General features: G+C 47.0%; 1 protein-coding gene across 1 annotated transcript in view; it reads right to left on the bottom strand.

Moving 5' to 3' along the window:
• Positions 1–24,147, bottom strand: part of MLLT3 (MLLT3 super elongation complex subunit) — a 659,507-nt gene that overhangs the window by 114,523 nt on the left and 520,837 nt on the right. The window lies entirely within an intron of this gene.

Raw genomic sequence — 24,147 nt, 5'->3', positions numbered from 1 at the left:
GGTCCGGGTCTTGAATGGAAAGTTGACATTAGATTATGATGGAATAGTGGGAACCCCTCGTTCGTAATGTTTTGACATCAGATATTGTTGACGATTCCTGTGCAACGACAAATATTTATTGTTTAAGATACAAAGGTTTTGGAATGTGCTAACATGTAAAGAATTTGCCTGAAGCCCAATATTCAGTATATAAGGAACAACCCTCTTTGTACAAATTGAACAGGCTCCTAGATACTGCCCATGTGTAGTTTCTGTGACTTCTGTGTCCCTGCAGTAATAAACCTTTGGTCTTTGACGCCACCATCGAGAAGCCCGTGTTTCTGTAATTTTGTGCACCGAGACAGGTTGAACTCCGGGGTCTTCGGGTGTTGTCCCTGACACCTCTGGACGGAACCAAAAAGTCCAGAACTCCAGTCTAAGGGAGTTCCCTGGGCTGACAGAAGCATTCTTTAGCAGAAGAAAACCAACCACCATGAACAGCATCGGTTAGAGGATGGAGTTTTTTTGAGATTAAGAGAACTGTTGAGAAAATGAACTTTAAGAAGAAACTGTGTAGAATTATGCATAGCAAATGTTTTGTGATCACATGTATTTTGATGTTTTTTAGCATGACGTTAGCTTTGGTGGGTTGGATTGTATTTTCTCTTCAACTGATTTCTGCACCCATTTCCCAACTTATGACTTTACCGGCTACTACTTATTTGCATTCCTTTCATGTCTTACCTGAACACGAACAGATTAGAAGGTCAGAATTTGTAAACAACTTGTTCATACAGTTACTGCATCAACATCAGTTGGTGGTGAACATCACTAATTGCTGGGTGTGTGGTCTTATGCGGCATACTACGGATAGAGGTGTTCTCTATTTGATTTTACCGTTTAGTCAGAATGGTTCTTTGTGGTCTTTTCAGACTATGTTCCTTTATGCCCTTGAGGTTTATCCTCTGCGTTCTGTAAGACAAAACTCGAGTAATCAAGCTTTGGTGAAAGGAGTTCTGAATATGAGTAGAGAGATCGACACTTATAGAACTATTCCCAGAGATGAGCTAATGGCATATGTCGGTTGGAATGCAACTGGATACAGTATTAGTCTGAGTGAAAAGCAGAAACGAAAGAAGTCATCTCCGATTTGGATCGTACCCCACCAAGGTCATTTTCGTCTGCAAGGTAATGGCAGGAATCCGAAAGCTCAGTTGGGGAAGTGCGTTTGTACTCAGACGTACGTTTTTAAGTCTCAATCTTCCCCACCGTTTTTGGCAGCTAAGGGCACGTATTTTGTTTGTTACGACAGAGCATATACATGGTTGCCCCCTGATTTTTCGGGCACATGTTATGTTGGTTACTTGTTGCCTCCTATGTATACTGCAGCGGCAGATTACCACAGAACTAGAGTAGTTAGAGGTGTCTTCAGTAAGGAACTTCAGGACAAGAATTGGGAGATTTTCTTAAGGGTTTCCTGCCGTTTTGGGGACCTATGGTTAATAGTAGGAACATACGGCAATTGACGAGAGTGGTTGAGTCCACCATAGTTGAGACTGCCGGTGCCCTTAGTAATTTGACTGCTGAGCTCCAATCGGCTCGTCTTATGACGTTGCAGAATCGAGTTGCGTTAGACGTCATACTTGCAGACAGAGGAGGGGTATGTAAATTGATTCAATCAAGTTGCTGCATTTTTATTCCAGACAATGCTCCTACAGTGTACCAGGCCATTTCCAAGCTACATAAGATCTCCAAGTCTGTACACATGGACGAAGGAGATTGGTCGTTGAAGGGATGGTTTTGGGGATTGTTATCCACTTGGGGATGGAAGATTCTGATGATTATTGGGATGGCTTTAGCGATTCTTTTCCTGTTCTGTCTTTGTGTGCAGTGCGCTCCTGCTATAAGTGGCCTCTGTGTTACTATGTGTGCAAGGAGACCTGTCCCAAGAGAGGTACTAAGTAATAGGATTATGCTCCAGCAACATCTTGATGATCTGATGAATATAGACCTGGACTCAGATTGAAGTGAGTTGGGGTTATTGCCTATGTAAGGGCAAAAGGAGGGTCTGAGGTTCCGTGAATTCTGAACCCGTTTCATAAAGGTCATGGTTTCGTTACGAATTTGATATTAGCGAACCGTAACTAGTTAGTGCGGCAAGTATGAGTGTTTTCATCACGTTAGATCGATGGATTCACTACGTATTTAGGGATTTCGTTTTGAACCCTTGGGTTCCATTTTGTGTATGGCAGCCATTTTGTGGTTGCCCTCACATAGGCCGATGACTGTGGCTGAACTAGTCTTTTTAAGGACATGTACACCTTAGCTCCAGTTCGTGCTGACTTCTGTTTGACCTGAGTGAACTGACCCTGTTGCCTGAAGCTGACCTTGTTAAACCAGTTCCTGAGCTTTAGCTGATCAAGATTAAGGATCAGAGCACAGGACGTCAAAGTTTTACTGCACACAAATATGTCTTATCCTACTCTCACCTGTTTCTGCTCCTTTCTTTATGGTCTATTTATGATTGGGTTGTGGCCTTTTTTAGTATGGGTTCGTTCGACCTGTCTAAAGAAGAATGTTGGGTTTGACCGATGATTGATCATGGGCTGGGCAACTGAAAAATGGGTTTGTCGTCATGCAATACTTTTGTTGTAGAAACATGTGATTGGTTAAACTGTAAACAAGGAATGTTTGCCTGAAGCATAATGTTTGGCATAAAAAGGGATGACTTGCTTTGTAAAATTGAGCAGTCTCTTGAGAACTCATACCGTGATGATTTCTAGGACTTCTGTTACTGGCTGCAGCCAATAAATTTGATCTTTGACGCCATCAAGAAGTATCCCGTGTCTCTGTATTCTAAGACAGGTGAACCCGAAGACTTTGGGCGTGCCCCTGGCGCCGCTGGGTTCTAAAACCCGGTTCTTCAGTTCCTCCCACAGTGACAGAGTTAATACACTGAGAAGAACAGCCCAACCGAACCGAGGATGTGAAACTGAACCCATGCTAAGCTCCTAAAACCTACAGCAGAGCAAGGGTGCACAATGCCAATAGTACCGGGCAATGTAAGGGTTCAGGAGATGGGCAGAGACCAATTAACACCAACAGGAAACGTAACTGACTGCCAGCTCTAGAAAATGGCTTTAGCAAAGAGTTTTGTCATGGTCCTAGGAAAATACTGCATAGAAAAAGGTTATTTCAAGGAACATTCACTTTTCTTGGCTGAACTTCCCCCGAAGCCTCACGAAGGACCAAAGCACTAGGACGTACTTATAACTTGTGTTCAAATTCTTCAATGAGGTCTTACCTTAGGAGAGCGGACACAGCAGTTGGAGCACACCAAGGGACTGGGGCAACTCCAAATTAAAATAATGAATGGTGGTTTCCTTAAAGCCCCTGTGCTCACATATGAAGGCTCTTCCTCATGCAATTGTTGACATTTTAATTGTGGACTACTGCCTCCATGACTACCATGCCCTTTAGAAGACAAGCATCCGCATACAATGCTATCCTGCCTTCTAGGGCCACCCCGCAAGTTAAACCCCCAGGCGTGAGCATCGCACCGTATCCATGCTGCTAATGGTTCAATTGCCAGGGCGAAGAGCAGGGGGCAGGCCTGTCTCGTGCCTCTTCTAATCGGAAACCAGAGGGATATCACCCCATTTATTAGCACTTGCTCCTGAGGTTCAGAATATAAGACTCGGATATAAGATTGGATTCGAGCACCAAAAGCCCACTTTAGCCAGGACCTCTTGGAAGAAGGACCAGTCCAATGAGTCAAAGACCTCTTAAAAGTCAAGAAGCAGCAGGGGGGTAGGGCGGTGCACAATTGGAAGCGAACCAGGGCAAGCTGAACCCTCTTAATGCAGTGTCTTTCGCAACAGTGGGAGATAAAGTTGCACTGCTCTGGGTAAACCAGCTTGGTCTGTTAACTGTTGAGCCGACACTTTGGAGAATAATTTGACTTCCACATAGATGAGGGAGATGGGCCAGTGGGATTCGCACCGGTCTGACGACTTGCCAGGTTTCAACACCACCACTGGGGTGGCTAGGTCAATCTCGGTGGGGAAATGCCTCAGTTCGATAGCTTCAAGGTATATAGCCAAGATAGGAGGTGTAATAATGGGACGCATTTTATGGTAAAATTATATCTGTAACCCATTGGGGCCAAGGGATTTTACCTGTATTGAGCTCTGTTGGGCCCTGGTTAACCTCATCGATGGTCAACGGCTGAGCCAAGGTCTCACACTCTAAGAAGGTGAGTCTGACTAGGAGAATATCAGCAATGACAGGAGTAGATGTTTCCCGCTCTGGAAAGCATAGTAATTCACAAATCAGGAGGGTGTTGGAGCCCATCACAGTGAGGATACCTTCCGCCCTCACCACACTAGGCACTATCCTAGATTACAGTCCTTATTAGCTAGCCAGTGAAGTACTTTGTCAGATTTATCGCCCCACTCATAGCCACACCTGGTTGAAGTCTCCCAGTGTCAGTGGGCTTTCTCCAAGCAAAGTTGACACAGGGTTGGCCTCTCCACTGCCAGGAGTCGGCCTAGCAATTCGGTTAGGTTACCTTGGTTCCTACTCACTGTAGTTATAATAGACCTTAATTGCATCACTCATTCCTACGTCTCGAAGGACAGGCCCCTGATATAACAACGCATGTTACCTCACAGTTTTCTTGCACGTTTCACGCAGTGTCCTTGGTGAGTCTACCGTTCCCTGATTGACACTCCAAATATCCTCCAGTTGGGGTTGCAAGGTCTGGGGTGAAAGTCGATCATGAAGAAACGAGGCGTTAAGGCGCTACATTTGCTTCTTCCCTCCTCTTGTTTATCTGCCAACTGAACCAGCACCGGGGAGTGATCCGAAAGGCCTACATTTTATGGACACTCAGGCACAGCTCAATTAAGGAATGCATGAAAACACTTTATAAAATTGTGCTGTTTTCGTGGTTCAATTGTGTCAAATCTAATAGTAACAAATGAGAAATAGTCCTGATCCTGTGTACGATCCTCATTTTGACAGTACTTGGCAGCTGAATTCTTCAGGAAGCAAGCCACTGGAAAATGTGCCCCATACAGGGTCTTCAGGCAAAGGGACACTTAGGAGTATTCTGCCATCAAAGCAGGTGGTGGAGCAGTCTGAATGCAAGTTTTTAAGGTGTTTGCCAGGGGTGGGATGATTAGTTTCGAGTCTGAAAATGCAAATACTTCTGTTAAAATCGATAAACTTTAGGTGTACATAAGCGGCGTTCATTTATGTTCACCACAGCATATTGTTAAAGGTAAAATGACGGTTGTGAACATTGCCTGCGCCATCTTGCTTAGTGGGTATTTCTATGTGCACGTAAGCTGCAGCCATTTTACACATCACAGCCATTTTGTACTCTGTTGGTCACCTTTGTTTCACCCTACTCTTACTAACATCCCTCTGACCAACCTGGTATGTGAGCTGGGGGCTATAAACTCTATTGCCACGACGAACATCAACACCACTTGATGCCACAAACTCGTTTTTTCTCTCATCTCTGTTTACAGGCAAACCCATGGACACTCTTACACAGACAGGTTCCAAATACCAAACAGACTCTTGCAAACATGGTTTATTGCACTGCACACAGCAAGACTTGTTTTTGCCAACAATGGGACCTGTTTTAATCAACAGAACGGACTCTTAGATCTGGCCGGTCTCACATGTTTTAGACCCTGAAGAAAGGTCCAGCTGCGAGATAACATTGTCTGTTTTGACCTGGGTAGGGGGATAATTACTGTTGGGTTTGTGTGGGAACCTGCCCGGGGCGGGCACTGAGGCTTGCTTCAACCATGTTAATAAAAACAGATGCATTGTGTCAAAACTGTATAAAAGGAAGAGCCAAAAGAGATGCAGTTAGAACACCTCCCTGAGACATCCCAGTGTCTGCAGTTGACGTGGTCTCCTCTCGAGAGTAATAAACCTTTTTCTTGCCTTCCAGTGTCCAGCGCCTGCCTCATTATTTTGATAGCAAATCCAAAGTGAATTAAAGGTGACCCTGCGCCGGGCAGCATTAGGGGTCTTAGGAGACTCGCTGCTTTTCACACTTCTGTTGGAGGGAGAGTAAAATAAATGTAGTGGGCTTTGCTATATACCTCCAAAACTGATGGATGAACAACAATTTTAACATGATATCTTGCGGATGGGGTTTGTGGACGGGTTTCGGCTGGGTTATGATTGCCCGCGGGTTCGGAGGTGGGCTGCCAATTTGAAGTCGGCTAAAGAGCACCCAGAGGTGGTACAGGACAAGCTGGATAAGGAAGTTGGTGAGGGCCAAATGGTCGGACCCTTTGAGGTTTGGCCTCTGGAGGATTTGATTGTGTCCCCCATTGGGGTGGTGCCTAAGAAGGAAAAGGGGCAGTTTCGCCTCATTCAGCATTTGTCGTGGCCCGAAGGTGGCTCTGTAAATGACTTCACTCAGTGACCACGGTGTCTTATTCCTCTGTTGACGCAGCCATGTCCTTGGTGGTGACCGCGGGCACAACGGTGAGGATGGCAAAGTGCGACATCAAGTCGGCTTTCCGGCTGCTTCCAGTCCACCCAGACGATTAGGGTTTCCTGGGGTTCTAGTTTAACATCCGCTGGTATGTGGACAAAGCACTGCCGATGGGCGGCTCCATGTCTTGCGCACTGTTTGAATGCTTCAGTACGTTCCTACAATAGTTGTTGATGGAACGAATGGGTCACCAAGGAGTTACACACTACCTGGATGACTTCTTCATTGGCACCCCAGGATCCGCGGACTGCCAGATGGCGCCGGACAGGTTTCAGGAGATCATGGGAGAGTTGGGTGTGCCATTGGCACCAGAAAAGACAGTGGGGCTGTGCATGGCGCTGTCGTTTTTGGGTATTGAATTGGATTCAGGCGCAATGGAGGCCCGTTTACCAATGGAAAAACAGCAGCAGATGTTGGGGCTGCTGAAGGCTATGCTGGCATGACACAAAGTCACGGTGTTGGACATACAGGTGCTGTTGGGCCACCTGAATTTCGCTTGCAGGGTAGTGCGAGCGGGGCAGCCTTTCTGTAGGAGACTGGGAAGGGCTCTGGCCGGGCAGAAGCCACCGCATCACCATGTGCGGCTGTCCGCGGGTGCTCAGGAGGATCTGAGAATGTGGCAGTTCTTTTTGAGAAACTTTAACGGGCTTCCAATGCAGGGGAGTGAGGACCTAATCTAGGACGTCCACATTTTTTCCTGAAGCGGCGGGCAGCGAGGGTTTCGGGCTGTACTGGCGGGGAAAATGGTGTGCGGAGAAGTGGCCCCCGGAGTCGGCGGGGAGTGGTCGGAGCATTGCATTTCTCAAACTCTTCCCCTTGGTGGTGGCGGTCTCGCTGTGGGGGGGATTTGTGTCACACAGACGAGTGACATTCCATGCCGATAAAATGGCGGAGGTGGTTAACAGGCAGTCGGCTAGGGATGCGCAGGTGCTGAAGTTGCTGCAAGTGTTTGTGCTGGGCTGCTTGCGCCACTATATTGCTTTTCGCGCGGTGCATGTGCCCGGGGTTGAAAATGACATAGCCGATGCTTTGTCTCGTTCGCAGTGGGGGAGATTCCGTGGGTTAGCCAAGGACGCAGACCAGAATCCGACCAGCATGCCGCCGCAGTTGTGGTACGTAGGCAACACAGGATGTTGCAGCTGGTTTTAGGGTCTCTGGCACGATCGACTAAGGTGACGTACATGACGGCATGGGATGAATTCGTGGCTTCTGGGGCGAGGCGCGGTCTTCCGACAGGGGGCGGCAAAAAGATGTAATACAGTTTATCCTGGCGTTAATCGAGAAGGGGCTCACGCGTGTCACGATAGCGGGAAAGCTGTCTGGGGTTGCCTTCATGGGGAAGCTCCTGTGGGGTTACGCGCCGTCGGCGGGGGAGCTTGGCTCTCGGATGCTCGAGGGGTGGGCCCGGGAGTGCGGGAGGATTTGTCGGGTTCTGGAACCCTTGTCGTGGAACCTGTTGGAGCCGGGTATTGGGAGCTTTGCCATGGGTTTGCATGGATGAACAGGAAGTCTGCCTATTCTCAACATTGATGTCATGGATGTTTGTGGGGGCTTTCTGGGTTTCAGAGTTGTTGGGGGCCTAAGGTGGTGTTGGGGTCTTGTGGTCTGAGGTTTCCTTTATGGGGACAGAGGCTTGGTTTTGGCTCAGGAAGTCGAAGACGGACCAGAGGGGTGCGGGCCAGTGGGTATCCTCACAGTCGGCTGATGTGGACCTGCTATGTCCCGTGCGGTGGGGGCGGAGGTTGAGGACCAGGGCGCCGGGGGAGAGGGTGCAGTTTTCCGGCACGGGGATGGGCGGGCGGCTACAGGCTCGCAGCTCTTGGCCTTATTATGGAAGGCCCTGGCATTTCTGGGGGTGGATGGCAAACGCTATGGCACGCATTCCTTCCGGATCGGTGCAGCGTCGAAAGCGCAAAAACGGGGTTGGGGCGAGGGGACATAATGCGTCTGGGCAAGTGGTCGGCCGATTGCTACCGGCGTTATGTGCGCTGCGATTCTAGCCAGTTATAGCGCGGTTGTGTATTTTTCCCATTTACTTACTCCTGTTGTTTGTTTCAGGTTACGGCGGGTCCCCTCGCCAGGGATATGTCTCTATGGATCGTGGCCCGTTCATTTGTTAAATGGGCCCAGGTTCAGGCCCTGCCAGTTACTTTGGAGAGCAACTTGGATTTAACCCTAATGTTTTTAATGTGTGTTGGAAGGGAAAGGTGGGAATGCTTTGGAGAGAACTGCTGCCAACGCTAAATGGGATGTTAGTGGCTGGTAGGTGCCCTGATGTCCTGGTACTTCATTTAGGCGAGAATGACATGGTCAGAGAGAAGGGTCTGGTCTTGATGAGGGCCATGCGGCGGGATTTGGAGGAGATTAAGAGGCAATGGTCAGGGTGCTCGGTGGTCTGGACTGAGTTGGTGCTGTGGCGGGTATGGAGGGGCGCAGTGAATCCGGGTGCTGTTGATAAAGATAGGAGGAAAGTGAATGAGGAGATGGTAAGGTTCTGTCGGCATTTGGGTTTTTCGAGAATTTGGCATAAAGACATTTGTTACATTGCGCTGGAATTGTTTAGAAGTGACAGGGTTCACCTTTCACGGAGGGGTATGGATCTTTATTGAACTGAGTTGCGAGAGGTGACGTTGAGAGTGTAGTGCTGGTAGGTTACACAGGGACACTGGGGGGGGGGGGGGCAGGAAAAGGTGGAGGCGGCGTATCCGTCTACCCTCCGGCCTTTTCCTGGGTGGCGGAGTAGTTTTTGAAGTTGGCGAAGTTTGGCTGGAGTTTGGAAGTTTATGGTTAAGTTTGGGGAGTTTGTAAACAGGAGCGGGAGAAAGGTTAAGCAGGCTGGAAGTTTACATTAGAGGTTTGTTAGTTACAGTTGCAGGAAGGCAGGTAGGAGTATAGGTATAGGTGTAAAAGGCCGCTTTATTGAAACAGGTGCATATCACAATTTTATTAAAACTGGCACTTTTGTCTTACAAAACCTGGAGGGTAGGAGTTTTGAATGCTATGGAATAAGTTTGTGTAATATTTAATGTTATTGAAATGTATGCATTGTATGTTGCAGGGTAGGGTTTGTTTTATTATGTGGGGATCGTAGGGGTGGGGTGAGGAAAGGAAAGGGGTCAGGTAAATTTATGTTTAGAGAGGTTTTAGTTTTGTAAGGCAAAAGTGCCAGTTTTAATAAAATTGTGACATGCACCTGTTTCAATAAAGCGGCCTTTTACACACACAAATGGTGGTCGGTGTGGCTTGCCCCCTCATCCCTCCCAAGGGGGGTTTGGGAGGCAGCCGAGCACCGCGAGGTCTGCCCCCCGGGCAGATTGGGAGGGGGTGGGGGCCAGACGGGCGCAGCCATTTTGTGGCTGTTGGGCTGCTTTGGAGATAGCACAAAAGCAGCCCCATTTTAAAAGATAACCCAAGGCTATTTAGGGGATTTTGGTGCCTACCCAGCCACCATTTTAGGTTCTGGTGGCTGGGAGCGCTGTAGTGGGCAGGTTTTTGTTCCCGCCCTCCCTCCCTGGGCTTTGGGGTTTTTTGTGGGAGGATGTTAGGGTAGGTTTTTGCGGGGACAGGTGCATAGGGGTTTTATTATTGTAAGGTTGTCGCCTGGAACAGGTGTTGGCGGAGTTATTTTTGAAGTTGGCCAAGTTTGGCTGGAGTTTGGAAGTTTATGGTTAAGTTTGGGGAGTTTGTAAACAGGAGCGGGGAAAGGTTAAGCAGGTTGGAAGTTTACATTAGAGGTTTGTTAGTATACAGTTGCAGGAAGGCAGGTAGGAGTGTAGGTCATGGGAGGGTAGGAGTTTTAAATGCTATGGAATAAGATTGTGTAATATTTAATGTTATTGAAATGTATGCATTGTATGTTGCAGGGTGGTTTTTTTCTATCATGTGGGGATCGTAGGGGTGGGGGGAGGAAAGGAAAGGGGTCAGGTAAATTTATGTTTAGAGAGGTTTTAGTTTTGTAAGGCAAAAGTGCCAGTTTTAATAAAATTGTGATAAGCACCTGTTTCAATAAAGCTGCCTTTTACACACACAAATGGTGGTCGGTGTGGCTTGCCCCCTCATCCCTCCCAATCCCTCTCACGGAAGAGCGCTCGCTTCTATTCGGTGAGAGCATCTCTTAGAGATGTGAGGTGCAGTCCTACGACCGCAGGGGGCAACTGCACGTTTCTCAGGAGACTCTTTCTGGGTAAGTGTGGTTGCCGTTTCAATCACATTCTACAGAGGACAGTGATTGGGTTCGCATCCAGTCTCTGCTTTTTTTCTAGCTCCAAGGCCTGAAGTGCTAAGCTCCACAGGGGTCAGTATTTTGCCGGTAGGCGACACATTATTTCTTGCACTTGTGCACATGTCACACCCCAGTAGTAGTCCGCATTAGAGGTCATTGGCCTCGGTTAACAACACGCAGTGGGGCCTATATTCGAGGTCGCTGACATCCCGTTGCAACGCGAATGAGGCACCTTCACTCTCCTCAATAACCCTTATTAGGATTTATCGGACAGTGCACCCGAGCCTAAAAAGAACATTAAAAAAAAAGTCCATAAAAATTCCTGATTATCATTCCACACCACAGCTACAGTTTGCTGTTATACATACACCACCTGCAGCTACTGTTTTTTGCCCTATGAAATTAAGTACAGTTGGTGTCCAAATGTTGACTGGTGCCTTTAACCCCTTCCATGCTCATGACAAGCTCAGCTCGTCATGCAGTACAGTGCTCCTGTGCTCATGACGACCTGAGCTCGTCATGACCACACCAGTTTATATTGCTGTCCAGCACAGCAGAGGAATATGTGCAGCAGCCATGTGGCTAGGGCTCCTCGATTACCTTGCATTGTCCAGACCATATTGTGCATATACCATGCAGTTGATACACAACTCCTATAAGGAGGTGGCAATCACTTACCTCCCCATTGACTATGACTTCTGCGAAGTTATGGGCCTTCCCACCCTTACGCCTTCGGGCATACCAGAGACGTCCCAGCCTTCTAGCAAGAAGCGCGCCGGACTAGATTTAGATGACTTTGCCCGCGTAAGTGCGCTTTCCTGGACCATAACTCATTGGAGCCAGCAAGGAATGATTATCTAGCCTCTGATGGAGACATGGAGCAAGATAGACCCTGGCACCCCAATCAGACCCCAAGTCGTCTGACGGTGATAGACCCACACTGGGTCCAGATTCCAACTTGCTTGACCCAGCCGATGTCCTACATCCCCGCTCATTTAACTGGGTTCCTGCGGACAAGTAGCCACATACGTGGCAGAGAGACTGCTGAAGTCTCTGAATAAAGAAGTATGCAACCACCTCAAGGTGGAATGCACCCGCCCATCCTTGGAAGACAACGTGGCGCATGGCGACCTTCCTAGACATGGGAGAGGACCCCAAAACGTCCGGCTCTCTTATATCCTCCCAGTGGCGTAACGAAACAAGAGGGCCTCCCTTCAAAGTTCATGGAGGGGCCCTCCTCTGGACTCACTCAGGAGCTCTCAGGAAATACTGTGCTGAGGGGGCCCCCTGGAGTTTGGGGTGACGTGTTGTGGGCACCAGACGGCTATTGTTAATTCATTTGCAACCATCGACGCGATGTGACCTACTTCATCTGCGTTTGCTGCCGGTCTAGTTCCCACGGATTAAGTGCTTGGAACCTGTTGAACGTTGTTCGGATTGGGAGAGCTGTGTCCGATACGGATCCAAGAATTGGAGTTAATTTTGGACTGCTTGGAAGTGCATTACCTGAAAGATTTAATTTAAGTAACTCATACAAGGCCTCCAGACATGACTGTTTCCTGCATGAACAGTGGATGATATCCCCTGGTAATAAGTCCGATGACTTTTTGGACTGAAGAGACGCCGGGATTTGACAGGGGTCGAAACATTGACATAAGTTTTCTTCTTGTCATTTTGAGCAATGATTGCCTTACACGTTGAAATAGGATATACACATGTAGTCCCCTTGTAAATAAACAAACCAGTGAATCTTGATATATTTCTTCTTATGTGTACAGTTTTTATATATGTTTGTCCCGCTTGTGCACCGCGTCGCCTAGAATTATGTTATCTATTTGATTATTACCTGTATATCAAACAATTTATGAAAGATGAACATATAGAAAAAGAGAAAACCATATAAATATCAAAGAAACCTCTTGTCAGTCTATAGATAAATGTGTCTATTTTTGTTTGTACACATTTGTACAAATCAGCACTAGAATGTGTAGGTACCACCTGCAATTTTTGAAACAATAACATTGAATGGTGGGCTTCCCTGGATTGATACAAGAGGTTTGCCAGCACATCTTTTGAAAAGAGTTCCACGTTGGACACTGTTTTGTATATATATAATATCTTTAAAACAGCCAGCCAAACATTCTTTTAGCTATTCCTCTGGGCTATGCTATAACTAGGCCTGATAGGTGAGGTCAACGCGGTGGGGACATCGCCATTATTTATTAACAATCTTTTTCCTGTATGATTACTGAGTTAGACATAGTTGGATGTGAGGCAGCTCTTTCCTTCTTAGCGTGTGTTAGCAGTTTTACCTTATCTGAGACTCATTTATTGTCCGCCAGGGACAGCCACTAGTGTTGTTACGTCATTGAGTGAGGCTCTTCCTCCCCTGATTCTGCATTATACTAATTTTATAGTGGTAGGTGACCTTAATCTTCACTTTGAAGATAAAAGGTGCCCTGTGGTCGCCTCATTAATTGCAGATCTGGAAGGTTTTCAGCTATTTCAATCAGTTTCCTCTCCTACGCACATAGGTGGTCATACTCTTATTTGAGTAATTTGGTTGTGGATTCTCCTTTACCTATCATGTGATCTGATCATTTTGCAGTGCCTTTTCAGGTTTCCCTGGGTTTTGTCCCCCCTAAGGCGGTTTCTGGAATTCTGGTTCAGTCAAGGAAATAGACTAAGATTTCAGCTACTAAGTTTACTAATGCCTTGGCTTTGAGCTGTCCTAAACTGGCCAACTGTATTGCCACAGCGAACACCCAGGTTGAAGATTGGATCACGGAGACCTTAGATCTCATTGCACCTGTGGTTGACAAGATAGTTTGAAGAGTTAAGCCTAGGGCGGACTGGTACAACGATTAATTAGTCTTGCTTAACAAACAATGTAAATGCTCTGAGCGTATGTGGCGCAAGGATTTTGTCGAGGCTACCAAAGTTCAGTATCGCCATTCCTTAAACATTCATCATAAGCGCATGAAACAAATAAGGCAGGAAATCTACATTAATAAAACTGAAGGGGCCCAGAATTAATCTCAGCTATTTTTTTCCATTGTCAAGTCTGTCTTCTTTAGACCATGTCTCAGCCCATAGTCCTTCTGCGGAAAGTTGTAATGTCCTTGCTAGATTTTTTAGAGACAAAGTAACATCTTTGTATTGTTCCTTCCCTGAGAGTTCTAGAAATGCTCCGTGTCTTTAGGTTTGGTTTGAACCTTCACACGATGTTTCTTATCTGTTGCAGTTCCAACCAATCAAACCGCAGTACTTACAAACTGTTAAATCTGTCTCGCCCCTTGATGTGACCACTCCTGCTATTCTGGAATTGGAAGCTGAGGAGGTTTTCTCTGTACTGTGTCATTTGATTAATATTTCCTTGGCTTCTGCGGAGGTCCCCACTCGTTAGAAGCATGCTTCAGTGGTGCCGCTTCTGAAGAAGCCTTCGTTGGACCCATCAAAACCTGAGAATATCACACCCATCTCACTTCTCCCATTTTCCGCAAAGGTTGCCAGAAAATGTGTCATCTCCCAACTCTCAACGTTTATTGAGTCCAGGAACCTACTGCATAGCACACAGTCGGGCTCCCGTCCTCATTACAATACAGTGTGTGCTCTGTTGCGGTCTTCTGAATCCATGCGCCAGATTTTAGACAGAGGTGACACAGCAGCATTATTGCTGCTCAATTTGAGCGCAGCTTTTGACACCGTGTCCCACAACCTGCTGTTGAATCGGTTGTGGGGCTACGGTGTCTGTTACAAGGACCTGTAGTGGCTTGCGTCTTATCTGCAGGGCCACACTTTTCAGGTCCTGCTGAAACCATTTCATTCCGAGGTCTTGCTACTGCAGCAGAGTATGCCACAGGGCTAATCTTTGAGCCGTAGTTTATTCAATCTCTAAATAAGTCCCCTGGCGGATAGCATAGAGCGGTATGGTGTTTACATCGTATCATATGCAGATGATACTCAGATCACCGTCACCCTGTCTCAAAGTGGTGCGGGCCACAGCTTCTCTGAGGGCATGCTTGTCTGGGGTTGCTCTCTGGATGGACCTTAATTGTCTGAAATTAAATGCAGTCAAGACGGAGATCCTTATACGGAGGGGGTTGGGATGAGGGGGGGTTCAGGCCAGTCTTCCTTTTGGACTCCCGACTTGTGGCCTCCATCACTCTGTTCCCCTCCAGTGCCAAAGCCCAAGGTCAAGAATCTGGGCATTCTGTTCAACGCAAGACTGACATTTGACAACCAGATTAATACTTTAGCAAGCAAATGCTTTGGGATGTGGAAATCTCTTAAAAAGATCATTGGACTCTTGCCCGAAGCTGCAAGGAAAACAGTAATCCAGACTCTTATCTCTCGACTGGACTACTGTAACGTCCTTTATCTGGGTTTCTCTCAAGCAACTCTTGTGAGACTCTAACGAGTACAGAATGCTGTGGCTCGATTATTGCCAAACCTTCCCAGGCGGGCTGCGTTGGCCTTAGCCTTGCAGAAATTGCACTGGCTCCCGATTAAGAAGCGTGTGTCTTTTAAGGATCTTTGTTATTGTTACAGGGCCTGGTTACCTAACTCCATCAGTTTATTAAACTCTACCTTCTTTTAAGGTGCTTGAGGTCTTCAGGATCCTTGTTGGCAGAGTGTCCTACTGTCAAGAAAGTTCTAACTGGAGGTAGTTCTTTTAGGTTCCTTGCCTCAAAGCTGTGGAACTCTCTTCCACTGTATCTTTGACAAACGAAAACAGCTTCTGCTTTGGAAAGAGCTTAAAACATGTTTAGGTAGCTTTTTCTTTCCTTGTAGGCCATGTTTCATTTTGGCAGCTAGTTCACTTTAGCGCTGGGACACTTCAGTGGAAGTAGCCATGCGCTTTATAAATTGTTTATTATTATGTTTAGCAATGAGGTAACACAATGCACAGAGCTTATATCCTTATAAGTCCTTTACTTTTTTTTTTTTTACAAGTTATTAATTCTAATCAAATACTTACAACATAACAGTCCTCTTAGTCTCCGTGTTTGACAGTGCCCATGCAGTCAGTCACCACAATAGGCAATAAATAACAAACATAAAGCACTTTGCACTTAAAACCTTAAACCAACAATCAAAAGTAATTCCTAGCTGCCCAGCAACCATTAAGATGCCTGAGAAACGTTATAGCATGAGACGAATAAAGATTGTATCCACACAGTAAACAGATTTTTTCATAGCATACATATGTAAAAGTCTCTAGGTCCTCCGAGAGATAAGGAACGGCATTATCAGGTAGCAGAAAGTTCAGCTCTTGGGAATGTGGGGTTGGGCCGGGCCCGCTGTGCGATGTTGGAGGGGTTAGCATATCAATGGCTTTAAATGTTTCAAGCATATGGTCCCAATCTAGAGAGATAGGGATCTTACGTAGTCCTCTAAATTCCTCTTGCCTAATAATCGTACTCTCAGGGGAGCCCCATCGGACTATTTCTGGCTGCCATGAGAGAGGTGTAGGGGGAAGCAGATTTCCACCTCATTGTGATGGCACATTTTGCTATAAGCACAGCCAAGTCAGCAAATATATATTGGACCTTCTGCCCCTTGGGTCGATTACGCAGACCCAGCAGACAGCTTTCCGCCGATGACCAAACACTCGTACCAGTTACTTCCTGCACTCCGTATCCAACACTTTGCCAGTATATGCATAAACGTTGGCACTCCCACAGCATGTGGAGTAGGTCTGCATCTTCTTCCTGACACCTAGGGCAGGTGAGTTGTATGTTAGAAAATATACAACTAAGGCGATGTGGCGTGAGGTATGCCCTATGTAAGATCATGTACTGTGTGTATTTAAATTTTGCATTGCGTGACACTTTCTTAGGAAATTCTAAAACAGAGGACCATTCCTTGTCTGTCATTTCTCTTCCCAGCTCTAGCGACCATTTAACACGGAGTGGCAGTAACGATAACCTAGAGTGTGCTCGAATACCTCTGTATAGCCAGCGAGCGAGGTGGCGTCCCCTTCCCATGAGATGTGTTGCGTATATTAGTTCATGCTTAGGTGTTCAATCCCATCAGGGGACCACCAGCGTTTGATGTAGTGAGATAGCTGCGTGTAAAAGAAAAAGTGTCGGGGGGGACCCGCTGTGTACAGACAAAGTTATTGTGATCTGCTAGTGTGCCTTTAGTGAATAATGCTCCAATTGTTGATACACCTTCCTGAACCCATAAGGATAAAGCCCTTTTCGAGATGAAACCAGTAGTAGGAGGTATCCCAAGTAAGGGGATGTTGGGGGGAGTATGGGGGGCCCTTTTGGTGTATTGGAGTGTCTTCATCCGTTGTGATAATGCTGTTTTGAGCAAGGGGGAGGCTGTAGGTGGAATCCTAGTTTGTGGCAGGGGTAAATTATGAAGGTGACCCCAGTCAATAAGCTGAGACATGTAGCCAATTTCCTGAATGTGTCGTCCAGCTAGCCAATAAGATAACCACTGCAGTTGGCTGGCCATACAATAAGCTCGGAAAGTCCTCCCTCCTCAGGTCGTAGCTGTAACTTGGCAAAGGTGACCCTCCTATGCCCCTTGCCCCGTATAAGTTCTAAAAGGAGTGTGTCTAGTGTACGAAAAATTTGGGTCGGGATAGTGATCGGCAGGTTAATTAATAAATATAGGAGACACACAAGCATCACCATTGTAGAAATGGATACTCTACCCATCACCGACAGGGGCAGCGAGATCCAAAAGGTGACCTGACTTCGGAGTGATGTAATAGCCTTCAGCAAATTGCTATCTATAAGGACGTGGGAGGATCTATATATTTGTATACCTAGATACTTAAGGTGTCTGGGGTGGTAGCTAGTAATAAGTTATCAAAAAGCACAGCCTCCGGGGTAGCCTGATATCGCATGTAAAAAGCATAGGATTTAGTTTCGTTAATAGCCAGTCCGATATCTGTTAAAGTGTGTAAATATGGCCGGGACAGGTTCTAGGTTGGTAGTAAGACCGTTTAGATATAAAATAATGTCATCTGCATATGTGACACTAAGTGTGTGGTGTTATTGAGAACAATCCCCTGGTCCATGGCCTCACTGCGAAGTTTAATCAAGAGGGGTTCTAATGCTAAAACAAACAGCAACAGCGACAAGGGACATCCTTGTCGTGTACCCCTGGTTACAGGATATGCTGAAGAAATATGAGAGCCGGTTCTGGCTAGTGCTGTAGGAGCGGAATATAATAGTTCAACCCACTGCAAGTAACTAGCAGTACTTTCTTCTTAATAAAAAAATCTCAATAGTGCACAAAATTTGAGAAATTTCTCTGCTTCACCAGAACAGTCCCTTCTCTAATCTGAATTCTAGCTGGCTCTCACACAGGGAGCATCGCAACCGTGACTACTTCAATCAATCAATCAATAAATCATATCATTTGTAAAGCGCACTACTCACCCGTGAGGGTCTCAAGGCGCTGAGGTGGGAAATGCTGCTACTGCTCGAAAAGCCAGGTTTTGAGGAGTTTTCTGAAGGTCAGCAGGTCTTGGGTCTGCCGTAAGTGGATGGGGAGGGTGTTCCAGGTCTTGGCGGCGAGGTGGGAGAACGATCTGCCGCCTGAGGTCGCTCTTCGGAAGCGGGGGACTGTAGCGAGGGCGAGGTCGGCAGAGCGGAGCTGGCGGGTGGGGGTGTAGAAGCTGAGTCTGTTGAGGTACGTTGGTCCGGTGTTGTGGAGTGGTTGAGGATCTTGAAGGTTATCCTCTTGTTGACCGGGAGCCAGTGCAGGTCTCAGGTGGGGTGTGATGTGGCTGCGGCGAGGGATGTCGAGGATCAGGCGTGCAGAGGCGTTCTGGATGCGTTGGAGCCGTCTCAGGAGTTTGGCCGAGGCTCCTGAGTAGAGGGCGTTTCCATAGTCCAACCTGCTGCTGACAAGGGCCTGGGTGACTGTTCTTCTCGTTTCAGTGGGGATCCACTTGTAGATCCTACGGAGCATGCCGAGGGTGTTGAAGCAGGAGGAGGAGACTGCGTTGACCTGTTTAGTCATAGAGAGGGTGGAGTCGAGGATGACCCCTAGGTTGCGTGTGTGGTCGGTGGGTGTTGGAGAGGTTCCCAGTGCGGTCGGCCACTAGGAGTCGTCCCAGGCCGAAGGGTTGGATCCGAGGATGAGGACCTTCGTCTTGTCCGAGTTCAGCTTCAATTGGCTGTTCCTCATCCATTCAGCAACAGCCTTCATTCCTTCGTGAAGGTTGCTTTTGGCGGTGTGGGGGTCCTTGGTGAGGGAGAGTATCAGCTGGGTGTCATCGGCGTAGGAGAGGATGTTGAGGTCGTGCCGACAGGCAACTTGGGCGAGCGGGGCCATGTAGATGTTAAACAGAGTTGGGCTGAGGGATGAGCCATGGGGTACACCGCAGATGATCTTGGTGGCTTCGGAGCGGAAGGGGGGAAGGCAGACGCTCTGTGTTCTGCTGGAGAGGAAGGAGGCGGTCCAGTCCAAGGCCTTCTCTTGGATCCCAGCGTTGTGGAGGCGTGTTCGTAGTGTGTGGTGACAGACCGTGTCGAAGGCGGCTGACAGGTCCAGGATGATGAGGGCCGCCGTTTCTCCGTTGTCCAGCAGGGACTTGATGTCATCGGTGGGGGCGATGAGGGCAGTCTCGGTGCTCTGGTTGCTGCGGAACCCGGACTGGGAAGGGTCCAGGATGTTGTTCTCCTCGAGGTAGCGGGTCAGTTGTTCGTTGACGGTCTTCTCGATGACCTTTGCCGGGAACGGGAGCAGGGAGATGGGCCGGAAGTTCTTGAGGTCCTTGGAGTTGCGGAGAAGATGGGGTCAAGCGGGTGACCGGCGGAGTGGGTGTTGTGACGAGTTGTCTGAGTCCGAGGTTGGCTAGGTTGTCTATCAGGGTGGTGGAGTTGGTGTCGTCATTGTTCTCGAGGTGGAAGTTCAGGTCCCCGAGGAGGATGTAGTCCGTGGAGGCGAGGGCGTGTGTGCTGACGAAGTCGGCGATGGAGTCGCTGAACTGTGGTCGGGGTCCGGGCGGTCTGTAGATGAGGGTTCCTCTGCGGGTGGTGTTGGGGTCGGTGTAGATCTGGAAGTGCAGGTGTTCGGCGGTGCTGAGGGTGTCGTCGGTGTTGGTCGAGACTCAGAGTTCCTGTGGACGATGGAGATTCCGCCTCCCGCTCTGTTGGTGCGGTCCTTGCGGGTGATCTTGTAGCCTTCCGCGACAGCTATGGCTATGTCGGGTGCCAAGGAGGGGTTCAGCCAGGTCTCCGTCAGGAAGGCGACGTCTGGGGAGGTTGAGTCGAGTAGTTCCCAGAGTTCAATGGCATGTTTTCGGGCGGAGCTGGTGTTAAGAAGGATGCATCTGAGGTGGTTGGGTTCTTTCCTGGTCGGCAGCATGGTGGGGCGGATGCTTGTGAAGCTGCATTAGATGGCCTAACAGCAAGTTCCTCAGTTTCCAGCAATTGTAACCTCTATCCCGTACGTTTTTTAATATCTTGAAAAAGTGGAAATTCAAATATCTACAGGTTCGAGACCGGGCCAGTCCGACTTTCAATTCAAGCTGAATTATAGTTGTGATGGCATAGGTTTGAAACCCGCAAAAATGCTCCTAATCTTTACACGTGCCAAGTTTTTAAGCAAATATTCCGGCATGAAGCAAACCTCTTATACTTTGTTAATTGATCACATAATAGTTTGCATATCTTCCATTTCCCTCTCCATTAAAGACACCTTTTGCATCTATGATGCAGGTCATAGCCTAAAAGTCATTGGTGAAAGTCATAAGAAAAGATTCTCCAGGTGAGAGTGCTAGTTCTGCAGCTCCTGTAGAACTAACATTATCACTGCTCCTGGTGAGAGCTTTGAGGCTAAAAGAAACGCTGTTATCCTGCCTCAGTTTTCCCTTGTTGTCCTTGCCAAAGGCTGTCAATAGATAGACTACAAGAGCAGGTGCACAGACACTTCAATAACTCCTGGCCTATGGGTACACAATGAGAGCTCAATATTCCACAACAGGGCCCAGGCAAGTCCCAACAAGTCTCCCCTCAACATCATTCCGGGCCACTATGGACCATAGCTCAAAGCTGCCACAGTTTCATCTGCTCAATAGCTTCTAGGGCGGCACATAGCTCCACCCCTATGAGGCATAGATGCAGTGGGTCGGTTCCATCCTCTTAAGTCTGTTGGTCTCGCCCAATGTAACTTGAAATGACCAGTGCCCACTTGATCGATCAAATGAGAAGGTGTGTGGATCTGCTCCGCACCTCAGTAGTCTGGAAAGTTGTGTGCCTATCTGCATCAGAAAACCTCCACAGAAGTTGTTGCTTTTCCACATCCTCCAATAGGCATTTTGATGCAGCAACATAACCACTACGCAGGTCGGAGGCATCAGGAAAGGAAGCCTATTGCAAAGCAGACTCACAGCCTATCTTGCAATGCCCCGCAAGGTGCTTTCAAAGAACTGAGGGGTAAAGCAAGGCCGGGAAGTAAGAAAAAAAGAGTTTAAGAGTGAATCGGAAAGGGAAATGGGGGTGGGATGTGCAAGGAACAGTACAGGAGAGATTGGAGGGAATCTCATAAGTTATTGTGGTTGCTTTATATGTTCTATGAACCAAGTTGTTTCTAGGAATGGCTCTCAGAAGACACTAAGTGTAAAGGTGAGGATGGAAGAGAAATCCATAGGTCAGAGAGTGAGTGATGCTTTCAATAAGATACAGAAAATAACACTTGTGAGATGGAATTGCTAGAACAAAACATTCCATCATAGGTGTCATCAAATTAATATAATATAATGTTAACACCATGGAATCAAATATCCAGTTGCAATTTACTGCACACAATAAATTGTACCACGGTTAATTAAAAACCGAATGTATTGTCTAACAAATAAACATTAAACTAACACATTTCTCATGATAACGTGTATTATAACTTAAAGGGAGCGATCTCTGCAAAGCATTTTTTGCGCAGTGCAGGTTTCCACAGAACACATTACACAGAACTGATCCCACACATCCAATGTGGGGCGGTAAGCCTACAATGCAACGTGCAACAGCATTAAGCACAAAACAAAACACACACACACACTTCCAACATAACCCAGTATACAGAACACCCTGCATACACACAGCGCAGCACAGGGATGGCATGTAGCTGGTTCTGTATGTGACGACAACAGCACTCCTCATCAAGATATGCCACCAGAGGGGAGAGGTGTGGCGCCGCGGCCGGGGCGACTGACGCTGGAATCTGGGGACCACGGTTCGATCCCCGGCTAAGGCGGCAGATTAGCCCAGCACCATGTGACTCTGGGCAATAGCTTGCTTAATCTTCCCGACGGCCCCCAGCGCCTAGAGACCCTAACGGGTGATTGTGCGCTTTACAAATGTGGACTTTACTTTACCAGCCGATCTGAAAAAGCACACATTTTATATAATCCACAGCCAAAGCAGCATGAAATGCTACACGGTTGACTTTGGGGTTCCCAACAAGTTAATTTGAAGACGTATCGACATATCAATATGCTGTGAAATGGGCAGGTCCAGCAACAAACATGCACCACAACCGGAAAAGGCCTAAAGTCTTTAACACCAAAACCAAACAACTAGAGAACAATGACTATAACAAACCTCCTTAACCAAGAATTGAGTCGAAACGCAATACTTGTAGTAAATACACCATCCAAGCGCACACCACACTCCACCTGTATGTGATGGCAGCCCCATAACACAAGCAGAAAGCTACAGGACTGATCAAACTGATTTCAAGTCAATACCAGTGAACAACTGGGCGCTAGACAAATGCCCGAGAAAACTGTAGCAATTACACAGACTGTGTCCAGTGAAGAAACCTACACGTTGGGTGCCTGTCTTTACTGGCAAATAAAAGGAAAAAGAAGCACCCCGAACAACTGGTTTAAATTATATTTTGCAGGTACACCAAAGGCCTTTGGCAGTAGAAAATGTGAGCATCACATCACGCCTCTTTAAGTTAATTATGGGCTGGGAAACTTTGAGGGGACTCACAAGTAATTAATCTCAGAGAACATTTCTGAAAAGGTAGAGTTTGTCCATCTTCCTTTGTTACTTGGCTCTCCAAGGGAAGAAACAGGCCAATAGTTGACATTTTGATCACACATGTGAGTGAATGATCCGCTTGACACGGCTGTAGGTCTAGTCTTCCACCATCCCATAATCTGTGTGTAACCATGTTAGAGTACAGTTTTTACTAGAAGTGTGTACCTATGATGATACAATATTTGTGGTTAGTAGTGCATTACAGCACTAGGAAGGAGTACATGTTTTATTAAAGTACTATGTTGCTGATATTACGGGATATCAATGACGTGCATTCCTGTGTGAATTCTTGAAACTAGACCTTTTCAATAACCTGTAAAACACCGTATTAGTTTGAAAACGTTACAAAGGTGCCAGAAATGAAACGTATAACATTTAAAACCAAGAGAAAGGAGGCGTTTGACAAGATCTGCCGAAATCTGGTGGCTATCTATAAACAGACAGGTCTATGGCTAAATAATCTGTTTTATGTAGCAATCATAATTCCTGCAAGTGAATCATTGCAACAAGGGGAATTAAAGCATTGGAAAAGCCAACAGGTCTCACCTCCCATAGGGGACGTGACTACTAAAACGTGCCCAATCTGTCATCTGGCTTTTACGGAGGACAAAATGTGGCCAACGGGGGAACGGATGTGGCCTAACAGCTAGAGCGGTCTATCTAGAAGCTGGCGAACCCATTTTGAGTCTCGGCAGGGACGCTCAGCATCCTGTGATTTTGGGCAAGTCACTTAATTTCCACATGCCTAACAATTAATTTGTCTGTCCTTAACGCAACTGGTGCTCTGATACCTTTGGGTCGAGTTCACGCTATATATAACTAAAAATAAAAAACAATTTGTGCCCCAAACTCTTCCAATCCCTGCATTCCCATTTAACCAGTGCCCAGACTTACTACTGCTGCACACTTGATGCAAAGTCTTTAGTTAAAAATGCTGTTGAGTTTGCATTCGTTACTGAGACGTGGGCAGATATGTCTTCAAGCCCTGACCTCATTACGGTAACACCAGCAGGCCACTGCATGTTTAGACTGAAAACTACTGGATGAAGGGGTGGAGGAGTAGCGATTACTTACCGCAACTATTTCAGTGTTGTTTGTCCCAGTTTCTGCAAATCTGGACTGTGAAGCTGATTCTCATAAAAATTAAATTAACCAACCACTGTACCTTCAATGGGGTTCTTCACTATACCTTCAATGTGGTTCTTATCTATGGTCCCCCACCCCCCACATCTAGGTCAACTTTAACTTACATCGGCCAACTGCTCAATCTTAATGTTAACTTTACTGACATCATTATGGGTGATTTCAATTTCTATCTTGAGAACTCCTTAGATGAGGAATCGGTTAATCTTTGCAACTCCTTGGCAAGTCTGGGTCTTGCTCAATTGGTAAAAGGTCCCACT

This window comes from Lissotriton helveticus, chromosome 2_1 (assembly GCF_964261635.1).
Source record: "Lissotriton helveticus chromosome 2_1, aLisHel1.1, whole genome shotgun sequence".
Lineage (NCBI taxonomy): Eukaryota > Metazoa > Chordata > Amphibia > Caudata > Salamandridae > Lissotriton > Lissotriton helveticus.
Note: the sequence above shows the minus strand (reverse complement) of the source record. Positions and strands in the feature narration are given on the sequence as shown.